At 37.9% G+C, this 13,908-nt stretch overlaps 1 protein-coding gene across 1 annotated transcript in view; it reads right to left on the bottom strand.

Annotated features, from left to right (window-relative positions):
- CTNNA3 (catenin alpha 3) overlaps window positions 1–13,908 on the bottom strand; it is a 1,696,848-nt gene that overhangs the window by 1,524,405 nt on the left and 158,535 nt on the right. The window lies entirely within an intron of this gene.

Below are 13,908 nucleotides of genomic sequence, written 5' to 3' on the forward strand. Positions count from 1 at the left end.
CAGCAAAAAAATAGAATTACTGGCCAATATCCCTGATGAATATGGATGCAAAAATTCTCAACAAGATACTAGCAAATCTAATTCAACAGCATATAAAAAGAATTATTGACAATGATCAAGTGGGATTCATTCCTGGGCTGCAAGGCTGGTTCAACATTCACAAATTATCAATGTGATATATCATATTAATAAAAGAAAAGATAAGAACTATAAGATCCTGTCAATCGATGCAGGAAAAGCATTTGAAAAAATTCAGCATCTTTTCTTAATAAAATCCCTTGAGAGAGCCGGGATAGAAGGAACATACTTAAACATCATAAAAGCTATTTATGAAAAGCCCACAGCTAATATCATCCTCAATGCGGAAAAACTGAGAGCATTCCCCCTGAGATCAGGAACACGACAGGGATGTCCACTCTCACTGCTGTTGTTTAACACAGTGTTGGAAATGCTAGCATCAGCAATCATACAACAAAAGGAAATCAAAGGCATCCAAATTGCCAGAGATGAAGTCAAGCTTTCACTTTTTGCAGATGACATGATATTATACATGGAAAATCCGACAGACTCCACCAAAAGTCTGCTAAAACTGATACATGAATTCAGCAAAGTCGCAGGACACAAAATCAATGTACAGAAATCAGTTGCATTCTTATATACTAATAGTGAAGCAACAGAAAGACAAATAAAGAAACTGATCCCATTCACAACTGCACCAAGAATCATAAAATACCTAGGAATAAACCTAACCAAAGATTGTAAAAGATCTGTATGCTGAAAACTATAGAAAGCTTATGAAGGAAATTGAAGAAGATACAAAGAAATGAAAAACATTCTGTGCTCATGGATTGGAAGAATATTGTTAACATGTCGATACTACCCAAAGCAATCTACACATTCAATGCAATCCCAATCAAAATTGTGCCAGCATTCTTCTCGAAACTAGAACAAGCAATCCTAAAATTCATATGGAACCACAAAAGACCCCAAATAGCCAAAGTAATTTTGAAGAAGAAGACCAAAGCAGGAGGCATCACAATCCCAGACTTTAGCCCTTACTACAAAGCTGTAATCATCAAGACAGTATGGTATTGGTACAAAAACAGACACATAGACCAATGGAATAGAATAGAGACTCCAGAATTGGATCCACAAAAGTATGGCCAACTAATGTTTGACAAAGCAAGAAAGAATATCCAATGGAAAAAAGTCTCTTTAACAAATGGTGTTGGGAGAACTGGACAGCAACATGCAGAAAAATGAAAGTAGACAACTTTCTTACACCATTCACAAAAATAAACTCAAAATGGATGAAGGACCTGAATGTGAGACCATCAAAACCATCAAAACCCTAGAGGAGAAAGCTTGAAAAACCTCTCGGACCTCAGTCGCAGGAATTTCTTACTTGACACATCTCCAAAGGCAAAGAAATTAAAAGCAAAAATGAACTATTGGGCCCTCGTGAAGATAAAAAGCTTCTGCACTGCAAAGGAAACAATCAAGAAAACTAAAAGACAGCCAAAAGAATGGGAAAAGATATTTGCAAATGACATATCAAGGGCTAGTATCCAAAATCTATAAAGAACTCACCAAACTCCACACCCAAAAAACAAATAATCCAGTGAAGAAATGGGCAGAAAACATGAATAGAAACTTCTCTAAAGAAGACATCCAGATGGCCAACAGGCACATGAAAAGATGCTCAACGTCACTCCTCATCAGGGAAATACAAATCAAAACCACACTCAGATATCACCTCACACCAGTCAGAGTGGCTAAAATGAACAAAACAGGAGACGATAGATGCTGGAGAGGATGTGGAGAAACGGGAACCCTCTTGCACTGTTGGTGGGAATGTTAACTGGTGCAGCCACTCTGGAAAACAGTGTGGAGGTTCCTCAGAAAATTAAAAATAGACCTACCCTATGACCCAGCAGTAGCACTGCTAGGAATTTACCCAAAGGATACAGGAGTACTGATGCATAGGGGCACTTGTACCCCAATGTTTATAGCAGCCCTCTCAACAATAGCTAAATTATGGAAAGAGCCTAAATGTCCATCAGCTGACAAATGGATAAAGAAATTGTGGTTTATATACACAATGGAATACTATGTGGCAATGAGAGAGAATGAAGTATGACCTTTTGTAGCAACATGGATGGAACTGGAGAGTGTTATGCTAAGTGAAATAAGTCATACAGAGAGGGACAGATTCCATATGTTTTCACTCCTATGTGGATCCTGAGAAACTTAACAGAGGACCATGGGGGAGGGGAAGGAAAAAAATGGTTAGAGAGGGAAGGAGCCAAAACATAAGAGACTGCTAAAAACTAAGAACAAACTGAGGGTTTATGGGGGGTTGGAGCGAGGGGTGGGTGGGTGATGGGTATTGAGGAGCGCACCTGTTGGGATGAGCACTGGGTGTTGTATGGAAACCAATTTGACAATAAATTTCATAATAAAATAAAAACAAAAAAACATGTATACCACCATCATAGACATGTGACCACATATATTGAACCAAGAGGTAGAAATAAGTCTTAAAGAAATTGAACAGAGGTGCCTGAGTGGTTTGGTTGGTTAAATGTCCGACTCTTGGTTTCAGCTCAGGTCATGATCTCACAGTTCATGAGACAGAGCCCCGCATCTGGCTCAGCGCTGTCAACACAGAGCCTGCTTGGGATCTTCTCCCTCCCTCTCTCTCTGTCCCCCCACCCACTGTCTGTCCGTCTCTCTTTCTCTCTCTCTCTCTCTCTCTCTAAGAAAATAAATTTAAAAAAATAAATAAGTAAAATTTTAAAAAAACAAGTTGAACAAATGGTACATGGTATGTTCTGCCCCTCCATGGTGCACAGTGTGGGTGGAGGGCAGCTGCTCAGGCTCCCTTGCTTTTTTCCCTCCTTGTACTGGTTAGAGACAGATATTACAGAGGGCACAAGATAGAGTAGGCTGAATTTATTCTTGGATCCTTGAAGCATAAGGTATAGGAAAAGTTGCCCAGAAACCAGGAACACACATTGGACTGATAGCTGAGCAAGGAAGAACCATCTATTGTGAACCTCTCATTAAAATGAGGAGTATCTTTGACACAAAGGCAAATATCTTAATTAATTAATTAATACAACCCATTTCCCTGATTTATTTTCATTTGCTATTATGAAATTTTCTCTTGGTATAAGCTTAAGTACACTGCTTTGAGGCAGATGCTTTTATCTTCTGAATACTATCAGAGGCAGCTGGGAAATAAGTAGGGTTGGAAGAGTATACCTGGGTCCAAGTAATTTTCTTATAATGTGGAAACTCTTACTAAGACCAACAAAAAGAAATTTTTTTTTTCTGGTTACTTAATTTAAACCTTTAAAAACCACAGCATAAAAAAAAATGATGTTTTCTTATCCAAAAGACTAAAACTTGTGTATCCAGCCAGTATGCTGTGTGCACAAGCAAGCACGCACACACACACACACACACACACACACACACACGCACACAAACACACATGAGGACCTGATTAATTCCATTTGGGGAAAGGCAATGAGACTGTAGCTGTGACCTAACTGGCCCCACCATCTGGCCCTTCCTGGATCTACTAGCAGTACCATTCAGTAGTCTGGTAATAGACCAGACCAAACATCTGTTACTTTAAAATAGGATTTCTCAACTCTAGCATTATTGACATTTTGGGCCAAATAATTCTTTGTTGGGGGGACCTATCTTTGCATTTCAGGATATTTTCAGCATCTCTGGCCTCTACCCACTAGATGCCAGTCACACTCCTCCACTTCCTGCAACCAAAAGTGTGTCTAAACATTGCCAAATGTCCACTGGAAGGCCAAAATGGTCCGGGTTGAAAACCACAGCAAAAAGCTTTCATTCCTGGGGCTCCTGGGCGGCTCAGTCAGTTAAGCATCTAACTTGGGCCTAGGTCATGATCTCGCTGTTCTGGAGTTCAAGACCCGCACATCAGGCTCTGTGCTGACAGTTCAGAGCCTGGAGCCTGTTTCAGATTCCGTGTCTCCCTCTCTCTCTCTCTCTGCCCCTTCCTCCCCGCTCAAAAATAAATAAACATTAAAAAAATAAAAAAGTTTTAATTCCTCTTGGAAGATCAGAACATAAGGGTGTACTAAGTTCCCAACGCAACCATCCATTATGAAACTAAATCTGAATTTCAATGGCTTAAACTTCTGCTGCAGCAATGATGCTAGACTACAGTCTACACTTTAACCTGTGGATTCATTAGTTCCTTCCTGATTACAAATTCCTCTTTTGAAAATTTTGTAACATAAAATTTTTATTCTATTTAACTCTTCAGCAACTGAAAAAAATTTGAATTCCCTAATAAGAGTGGCAAATGCCTCTTGTTGAGGATATTAAAAAAGGAGAGAGGGAGGGGCGCCTGGGTGGCGCAGTCGGTTAAGCGTCCGACTTCAGCCAGGTCACGATCTCGCGGTCTGTGAGTTCGAGCCCCGCGTCAGGCTCTGGGCTGATGGCTCGGAGCCTGGAGCCTGTTTCCGATTCTGTGTCTCCCTCTCTCTCTGCCCCTCCCCCGTTCATGCTCTGTCTCTCTCTGTCCCAAAAATAAATAAAAAACGTTGAAAAAAAATTAAAAAAAAAAAAAAAAAAAAAAAAAAAAAAAAAGGAGAGAGGGAAATGGGGTTTGAGACAAGAATAAAGGCAAAGTAAAACAAGAGTAGTTTTTGTAGATATGCCTTTATCTTGCCAAAGGAAGATGAAGCAACATAAATCTTGGCCTTAATTTTGTATGATTTTGTCTCCATGAGGAGGAAGAAATATTAGTCAAAATATTTAATATGTATGTATTAAGGGCCAGCCACTGTTCTAAGGTCTATCTGCAAAAAGAATGAGAATGTCTGCTGTAAGCAAAAAATGACAATCAATCGTCAGATGCACAATGATGGAAACAAGTGCTCTTTTGTCTCCTGCAGACTCTTTGCTAAGACAAAGTAGCAAATTTGTGTCCCTCCTGATCAAATTCTACCAAAAACTATATCCCCACAAAAAGAGTATCTTTCCAAAATCGCCATGCCACCCAATTCAATTACTGGTTATTTACTGGTTGTTAGGCACCATGGCAGCAGGTGTATGAAAGGTACAGAGCATGGATTAACTCATGAAGGAACTCACGCATTTTTGAGGGAGGCTTGATTTACAAACTGCATATCCAGACACACTAAACTAATTATAGTTCCTAGACTTGCCCTTCTATACCCTCCTATATGAATATCTCTGTACTTTGCACATACATTCAGCACTATATGCATAGTATTATGTTTTCCCCTTGTCTGCCTGTCCTATACATCCTTCAAAATATGACTTAATAGCCAATGCTCCATAAAACCCTTCAGACCCTTTCCCAAATGGAATTGACTAGGTCCTCCTTTTTCTGGTCTTTATAGTTGTATATGTTTATTTAATTATACAATATATTACAATCACTTGCTTATATGTTTCTCTCTCCTCCTAACCTATTAGTCCCTTGAAGATTTGGATACTATCTTTGAATGCAGTATCCCTATAAACAGTTCGACAAGCTAAATAAATGTTGGATGCATGACAAATGAATAAACAATACACGTAGTGAAGACTGTTATAATATGATAAAGTGCTTAACTAATATAATCTGGGTAAGCCTAAATCCATAAACCATCTGGAGTTATCCTTTCTTTTAATATCCAGATAAAATGGCTCAAGCCCTCATCACACATGCTTTCAAAATTTTCAAGGATTTCTAGGAACGTTACACTCCCTGGACACCTCTCCTAGAATTCATGGAATTTTCAATCCTGCTCACTGTCTTATTTTCTGGAGATACTATGCTTTTCATACATGCTTACCCTAAGTATGGCCACCATCCCTCCTCCGCTATTTTTCAAACCCCAATGATGAAAATCTGTGACAGACTTTTATTGAACATTAGTGACAACAGAGAAAGGATACAGCATAGCACAGAATATGAAACTACCTAATATTTGAGATATTCATGTTCTGCCTATTGCTTTATTACACAGAACAATTAGCTGTCACTTTCCATCTAAGACTAGGGTCTAGGTACACCTTTGCATAACTTAAGAGGCTCATTAAATTATACTGCTAATTATAAAACAAAAACAAAAAACAAAAAACTACCCCTCTGTTACAGAATGAATTGTGTCTCCCTAACCACTACCTCCCAACCTCGATTCATATGTTGAAGCCCTAACCTCCACTGTGACTGTATTTGGAGATAGGTCCTTAAGGAGACAATTAAGTTTAAATGAGGTTAGAAGGGTAGAACATTAACCTAAAAGGACAGTGTCCTTATAAAACATGAAACACCCTTGTTCCCTCCCTCTCTCTCCTATCTCTTTCTCTTTCTCTCTCCCTCCCTCTCTCTCTCTCTCTCTCTGACATGTACAAACAAATGGTCATGTGAGGACACGGTGAGAAGGCACCATCTGCAAGCCAAGGAGAGAGTCCTCACCAAAAGTCAATCCTACAGGTCTGAGATATCTTGTTACGGCAGCCCTAGCTGACCAAAACACCCTCCCTTTCACCTAACGATGAAAGAAAAGAAAGAGAGAGATTGAAAAAAATCTTTGAAATTACATATTTTGCTTTAACCTATGAGAGATTAAATTCCTAACTAGGAGCAGAATTAATCAGTGAGTTTAGCAAGGTCACAAGCTTCAAAGTAAATATATAAGAACCAGTTGTATTTCTATATATTAGCAATGGACAATAAGAAATGCAATTTTTAAAAGACAGTATCATTTACAATAGCACCAAAAGGAAAAAATACTTATGTAAGTCTAATAAAACACATGTAAGAGCTCTATGGTGAACACTAAAAGACACTAATAGAAGAAATCAAACAAGACCTAAATAAGTGCAGAGATATACCATGCTAACAGATTAGAAGTTTCCCAATATTGTTAACATGTTATCATTCCCTAAATGATCTATAAATTCAACACAATCCCAATTAAAATTCCAGCAAAATGTTTTGTAGATATTAACAATATGCTTTTAAATTTTGTATGGAAAGGCCAAAACAATTTTGAAAAAGACTTAACAGAAAGCCACAGTAATCAAGACAATGTGGTTTTGACTTAAGGGCAGATATACAGATCAATGGAACAGAAGACAGAACCTATAAAATGCCTTGCATACGTATGACTAATTAGTTTCAAAGGTGTAAAGGCAATTCAGCGGAGAAAGGACAGTCTTCTCAAGGAGTGATGCTGGAGCAATTGTATACTATATAACCCCCGAAAAGAACCACAACATATATTACATATAAAAATTAAATTGAAATGGATTATAGATCTAAAAGTCTTAACATAGTTCACATTCAAACAATGCAAATGAGAACAATTTGGTAAAACTTAAAAGAAAATATAGGAGGAAATTTCAGCAGCCTTGGAATAGATAATAACCTCTGATGATATGATACCGAAGCACAATATATAAAGAAAAATTGATATTGGACTTCACCAAAATTAAAACTTCTGCTCTTCAAAAGACGCTATTAATAAAGTAAAAAAACAAGCCATAGACTGGGGAAAATATTTGTAAAGTAGATACCTGATAAAGAACCTATATCTAGAATATATAAGAAATTCTCAAAATTCAGCAATAAGAAAGCAAATCACCTTACCATTACAGGATAAATTGTCTTCCCTCAAATTTGTTGAAGCTCTAATCCCCAATACCTCAGACTGACTGTATTTGGAGAGAGGACCATTAACAGGGTGATTAAGTTAGGGGCTCCTGGGTGGTTCAGTTGATTAAGCATCCGATTTCAGCTCAGATCATGATCTTGCAGTTCATGGGCTCAAACCCCACATCAGGCTCTGTGCTGACATCTCGGAGCCTGGATCCTGCTTCAGATTCTGTGTCTCCCTCTCTCTCTGAACCTCCCCTGCTCATTCTCTGTCTCTCTCTCTCTCTCTGTGTGTGTGTGTGTGTCTCTCTCTCTCAAAAATAAACAGTAAAAAAATTTTTATTTAAAAAAAGGTAAGTTAAAATGAGGTAGTGAGATAAGTATTGGCAAGGATGTGGAGAAAGGGGAACACTCTTGCTCTGTTGGTGGGAATGCAAACTGGTTCAGCCACTGTGGAAAACAGTATGGAGATTCCTTAAAATATTAAAAACAGAATTACCATAGATCCAATAATTCCACTACTGGGTATTTACCCTATGAAAATGAAAACACTACGGGCTCCTGGATGGCTCACTTGGTTAAGGGTCTGACTTCAGCTCAGGTCATGATCTTGTGATAGTGACTTTTTTTTTAATGAAATAAATATATTTCTGAAAAATATAAAATGCCAAAATAGGCTGAAGAAAACACAATATAAATATGTGGTTCATGACTTTGAGCCCTGCATTGGGATCTGTGCTGACCGCTCAGAGCCTGAAGCCTGCTTTGGATTCTCTGTCTCCCTCTCTCTCTGCCCACCCCTGCTTGTGCTCTGTCTCTCTCTGTCTCTCAAAAACAAATAAATGTTAAAAAAAAAGTTTTAAAGGAAATGAAAACACTAATTCAAAAAATAAAGGGACACCTGGTGGCTCAGTCGGTTAAGCATCCAACTTCAGCTAAGGTCATGATCTCGCGGTTCATGAATTCGAGCCCAGTGTCAGGCTCTGTGCTGACAGCTGAGAGCCTGGAGCCTGCTTCAGATTCTGTGTCTCCCTCTCTCTCTGCCCCTCCCCACTCATCCTCTGTCTCCCTGTCTCTCTCAAAAATGAATAAACATTAAACATTTTTTTTCAAAAAATATACGCACCCTTAGGTTTATAGCAACATTATTTACAACAGTCAAGATACAGAAGCAACCCAAGTATCCACTGACTGATGAATGGATAAAGAAAATGTGATGTATACACACAATGGAATATTTACCTAGTCATAAGAAAAAACCTTTTTTTCCCATCTGAAACAACACAGATGGACCTAGAGGACCTAATGCCAGGCGAAATAAGTCAAACAGAGAAAGACAAACACCATATGATTTCACACATATGTAAAATTTAAGAAACAAAACAATAGAAAAAAAAGAAAGAAAAAAGAGACTCTTAAACACAGAACAAACTGGTGGCTACCAGAAGGGAGATTTGGGGTAGGGGTTGAAATAGAGAAAGCGATTAAGAGTATACTCACCTGGATGAGCACTGAGAAATGAGGTAGGGAAGCTGAAGGGATTCCATTTTAGAAAGGCTCCATCTCTGTTTTTCTGCTAGACCCCATTTCTGAATAGCCAAAGAAGCTAAGTTCCCACTTCAAGGGGGAAACAAGAAAGTTAATCATTCTCTGAGTTTTGTCCTAGGTCCCAAAACACCTGATAACACAGAAGAAGAGTCAAAGCCCAAACATGTTCCAGGACATTAGCTTCAAACAAGCCTCAGCTGACACTGGTGTCAGCACCGCCTACCTGCTATGATTTATGGCATAACACCTATCGTTCACCTGACACTTTCCCTTCATTGACCCTACCCTGGATTCCTAAAGGTACATGTACCCTAACCCCTTTCCAATATAAACCTCTAACTCCAAGCAATGACGAGACTCATCTTCCTTTCCTTTCCAAGTCTCCCAGACACTCCATCTGCTATTCTCTACCTGTTACTTACCCTACTCAATAAACTCTGTTTTCACTTTCTCGGGTTTGCATTCCATTTCTATCCTGTGTGAAGTCAAGGACCCTCCTGGCTGGTCCTGTGGGATACCACCCCATCTTGGGTCCTTGGACCCAGTCTGCCTCCATCAGAAATCTATAGAATTGTTGAATCATCATACTCTATACCTGAAACTAACATAATACTATATGTTAATTGTGCTTGAATTTTAAAAATCACAAAATAAACCTACTTTTAAAAACAAGGCCATAAGAGTGGGCCCTAATCCGATATGACTGGTGTCCTTATAACAGGAAATGTGAACACAGTGTCACCAAGAGTATGCACACACAGAGGAAAGACCATGTGAGGACACAACAAGAAGGCAGCCATCTCAAGCCAAGGAGAGAAGCCTCAGAAGAAATCAGATCTGCCAACACCTTAATCTTGGACTTCTAGCCTCCAGAAGTGTGGGAAAATAAATTTATGTTGTTTAAGACACCCAGTCTTGGGAATTATGTTGTGGTAGCTTAGCAAACTAATGCATTTCCCTGCAAAAAATGGGGAAAAGATTTTAACAGACACTGCACCAATAAATAATATATGGATGGCAAATAGCACATGAAGACATTCAACATAATCAATCATTAGAGAAATACAAGTTAAAACCACAATGAGATACCACTAAATTCCTATTAGAATACCTAAAATTGAAACCTTTTTTTTTAATTCTCACTGCAGAGTGCTCCCCAGGATACAGAGAAAATGAAACTCATATATTGCTGCTAGGAATGGAAGAAGGTAGAGCCACTTTGAAAAACAGTTGGGCAGTTTCTTATAAAGTTGATCATATGCTACCATATGACCTGGAAATCCTACTCCTGAATATTTAACCCAAGTAAAACCTTACATTCACAAAAACCTGAACACAAATATTTTAGCAATCTTTTTTGTCATAGCCAAAAGCTGGAAATACCTCAAATGTCCTTCAACTAGTGAGTGAATGAACAAATTGTGATACTCCCATACACTGGAATACTATACGACAATAAAAATATTGATACACACAGCAACTAGGTGAATCCCAAATGCATTACGCTAAATGAAAGAAGTCACATTCAAACAGCTACATATTGTAAATCTGTTTATATGAAATTCTGGAAAAGGCAAAACTACAAAGACAACAAAGAAAGCAATGGTTTCAGGGCCCAAGTGTCCAGGGAGGGGTAAGCTTCAAAGAGCAGGAAGAATTTGGGGAGTGGTAGGACTGTTCTGTAGTTTTATTGTGGTGATAGATATGCATATATAAGCATCTTTGAAATCCATATAACAGTGCACAATACAGAGTAAACTCTGTTATATGAAAATTATACATCAAAAATCTTGACTTAAAATTTCTAGCTAAGGAAGGCATCTTCTCCTCAACTCCTGAATTTTCCCAGAGAGATGGCAGGAAAGGTGACTGGTTCAAAAGAGTTACAATGAGACTATATCCCTGTAGAATTTCAGAAACTATAAATACTTTTTTAAATTTAAAAACCAGGATTAAACATAGAAATGTATAATTTTTCAAGATTTCTATCAAAAACAACAAACAACTCTAAGTATTCCCAATATTGGAAAGAGTCACTTATCTGAAACTCTTAATCTCAAAGACTTCTGCAATTTATTATTGATTATCATGAGTTAACACAGCAGACATTCAAACAATGCAAACAGAGGCAATAGGTAAAGGAGACTGAGCTTTAATCAGGTTTTTTTTTATTTTTTATTTTTCTTATCTTTCCCTTTTTTTTAGTAACTCTTTTAAAGTACAATTTACATATAATCAAATACACAGATTTTAAATAAACAAATTTGATTAATTTTTAAGAATATATAATTCTTATCTAAAAATGATTAACATATAATTTTATATTAGTTTCAGGTGTATGATACATTGAGTCAACAATTCTGTATATTACTTAGTGCTTACCATGCTAAATGTAGTCATCATCTGTTTCCATAGTTTGGTGAGCTGTGTTTTTTTTTTATTTTATTTAAATCCAAGTTATTAACTTGGTAGTTAGCTAAATACTTAACCACTACTCTTGCTTTACTATGTATTCCTGATTTCTGCATTTGTGCTTGATTTCTGACCTATGACTTACTTTAACCACTATTATTTGTATATGCATTCAGTTTCTGCTTCCCTCCCATACTGTAATAGGTCCTTGTATTCCCAAGTTTAACTTCCATAAGCCTCAGTTTTCTCATTTGTAAGATGAAGAAAATAATGGTACTATTGTAAAGTTAGTTCAAGGGTCATATGAAATAATAAGTAAAGTGATTAGTACAACCTGAGATAGAAGCAGCTGCTATATAATTGCCTGCTATACTCAAGAACAGCTATACCTGGATAACAAAGTTTTTTCTTTTTATTTTGTTCTGCATTCATAGAAGTAGTTAAAACCATTTTCTACCATAAGGTAGAATTATGGAGTCCCTCCTCACCCTTCTCTTCTGAAGATTAAGTAAATTCAATTTCTTTCCAATGAGTCATGTTTCCTCACCCATTAGTCATTTTTACTATGTTCTTCCATTTAAGTTCTGTCAAAAGTAGTTTGTAGTTTGAAAAAAAGAATACAAATTTCCAGTAATGATACCAAATGCAAAAAGCACTTACGAAAACCAATCCTTCCAAACAATTATCTGGAGTACCCAATCATAACGTAGATCCCTACCAATGTCCTAGGCAGTACACCTCGCTCTAGACTAAAGGCTTCAGAGAAATCAAATGCTACTGAGTGCACTAAGTTCTGAAGAGCTGCTCTAGCACCTGGATGCAGGAGGAAAGAGCAGCAACAAGGAAGCCTGCAAGTATCAGTTTTCTGTGGGTAGTTCAGTTAAGAGCTAGATAAAATTGACCATCCTAAGACCATTCTGGTTTGACAGTTAGACATTCTCCTTGACAAAAATGTCTCCTCCATTGGCTGCCAAGTTTCCTGATCATCCCAACACCACCTCCTGTACTTTCATTTCAGTAAGTCTTTGATGCTGAGAGACCAGCCTATAGAACAGGAAACCCATGGAAGTGTATGTGTATCCTGTGTCTTGGCTTCTGACCAAATTGCCCAAGTCACAGTTACTGAAACATAAAGGTGGCCCACTTCACATAAGTTAGGTGTTAAGTGGAGAAAGGAATGTAAAAATCATCCAGGTCAATCAGGTACTATTTAAAGGAAAATTGGCCATTGTGTTTATAAGCCACCTCACACGCTGGGTGGTTCCCCATGGAAAAAAAGAGAATGCACTTGGAAGAGCTGGAGTTGTAACCCAGATCTCTGAGAACATAGCTACAGCTGGAGGGAAGTGCTGTGCACATAATGGATAAAGAGCCCAGCAGGCAACCTCATTCCTGTTGGAGGAGCAGAACCTCACATCCCATTCCTATAGGAGGATCAGAGCATTAGCAACCCCACACATCTGGCCCAGGCGGTGGTGACCCTCAGCTTTACCCCTAGCCATCTCTAGTCCCTCGATATCACAGGGAATCTAATGAGAAGATATGGGAGTGTTCAGAATTGCTGTTATTAGAGATTTGTGGATGAGGGGGGCTCTAAACTCTGCGGACAAACATGAGGGTACCTCTATGAACCCTAAGTTTGGAACAAAAGAAGAGGGCATCTTACTAACACTAACCATTTAACAGGGATTAGTGCATCTGAGTACGTTTTAAGGGAAGTGGAGGTTGGGGGATATTAGAAATACAGATCCTTGTCAAGTTACTAAGTTGGAGGTTTCTGGGCAACTAGAAATGGCATAGGGACACAGAGCATGCTGAGAGGAGAAGTGGGAAAGATGGGGAAATAAATAAAAACTTGGGTAAAATGGGGAACAAGGATTGTATTCAGAAAATATAAGGAATATTAACTTTTAAAAGCAAGAAATGAAGACATTGAAAAGAAATAAATGGCTCTCTAAGAGGCCATATGGGCCAGAGATTTCTTGAATTGGCTGATTTCTTTTTATATTTGTTTCCTAGTCTTCTCTAACATGAATCAGTACAGCAAGTATTATATACGCAGCAAACCAAACTAAATTTCCTTTATAAAACAATTATCTTTATATCTCCATTAGTGTATCTTTTACAGATTTCCTTGGGAGTGCTTTTTATACAACTAAGATTCAACTTTCACTTGTAGTAAATTATTCAAATTAAATCCAAAGTGAAAAATGTTTTGTTAAATTACTAAAATACATTTTATAAGGTCCAATGCTGATTACAAGTGAATAATTTCCCCCACTCCT

The sequence above is a fragment of the Panthera leo genome, chromosome D2 (assembly GCF_018350215.1).
Source record: "Panthera leo isolate Ple1 chromosome D2, P.leo_Ple1_pat1.1, whole genome shotgun sequence".
NCBI lineage: Eukaryota > Metazoa > Chordata > Mammalia > Carnivora > Felidae > Panthera > Panthera leo.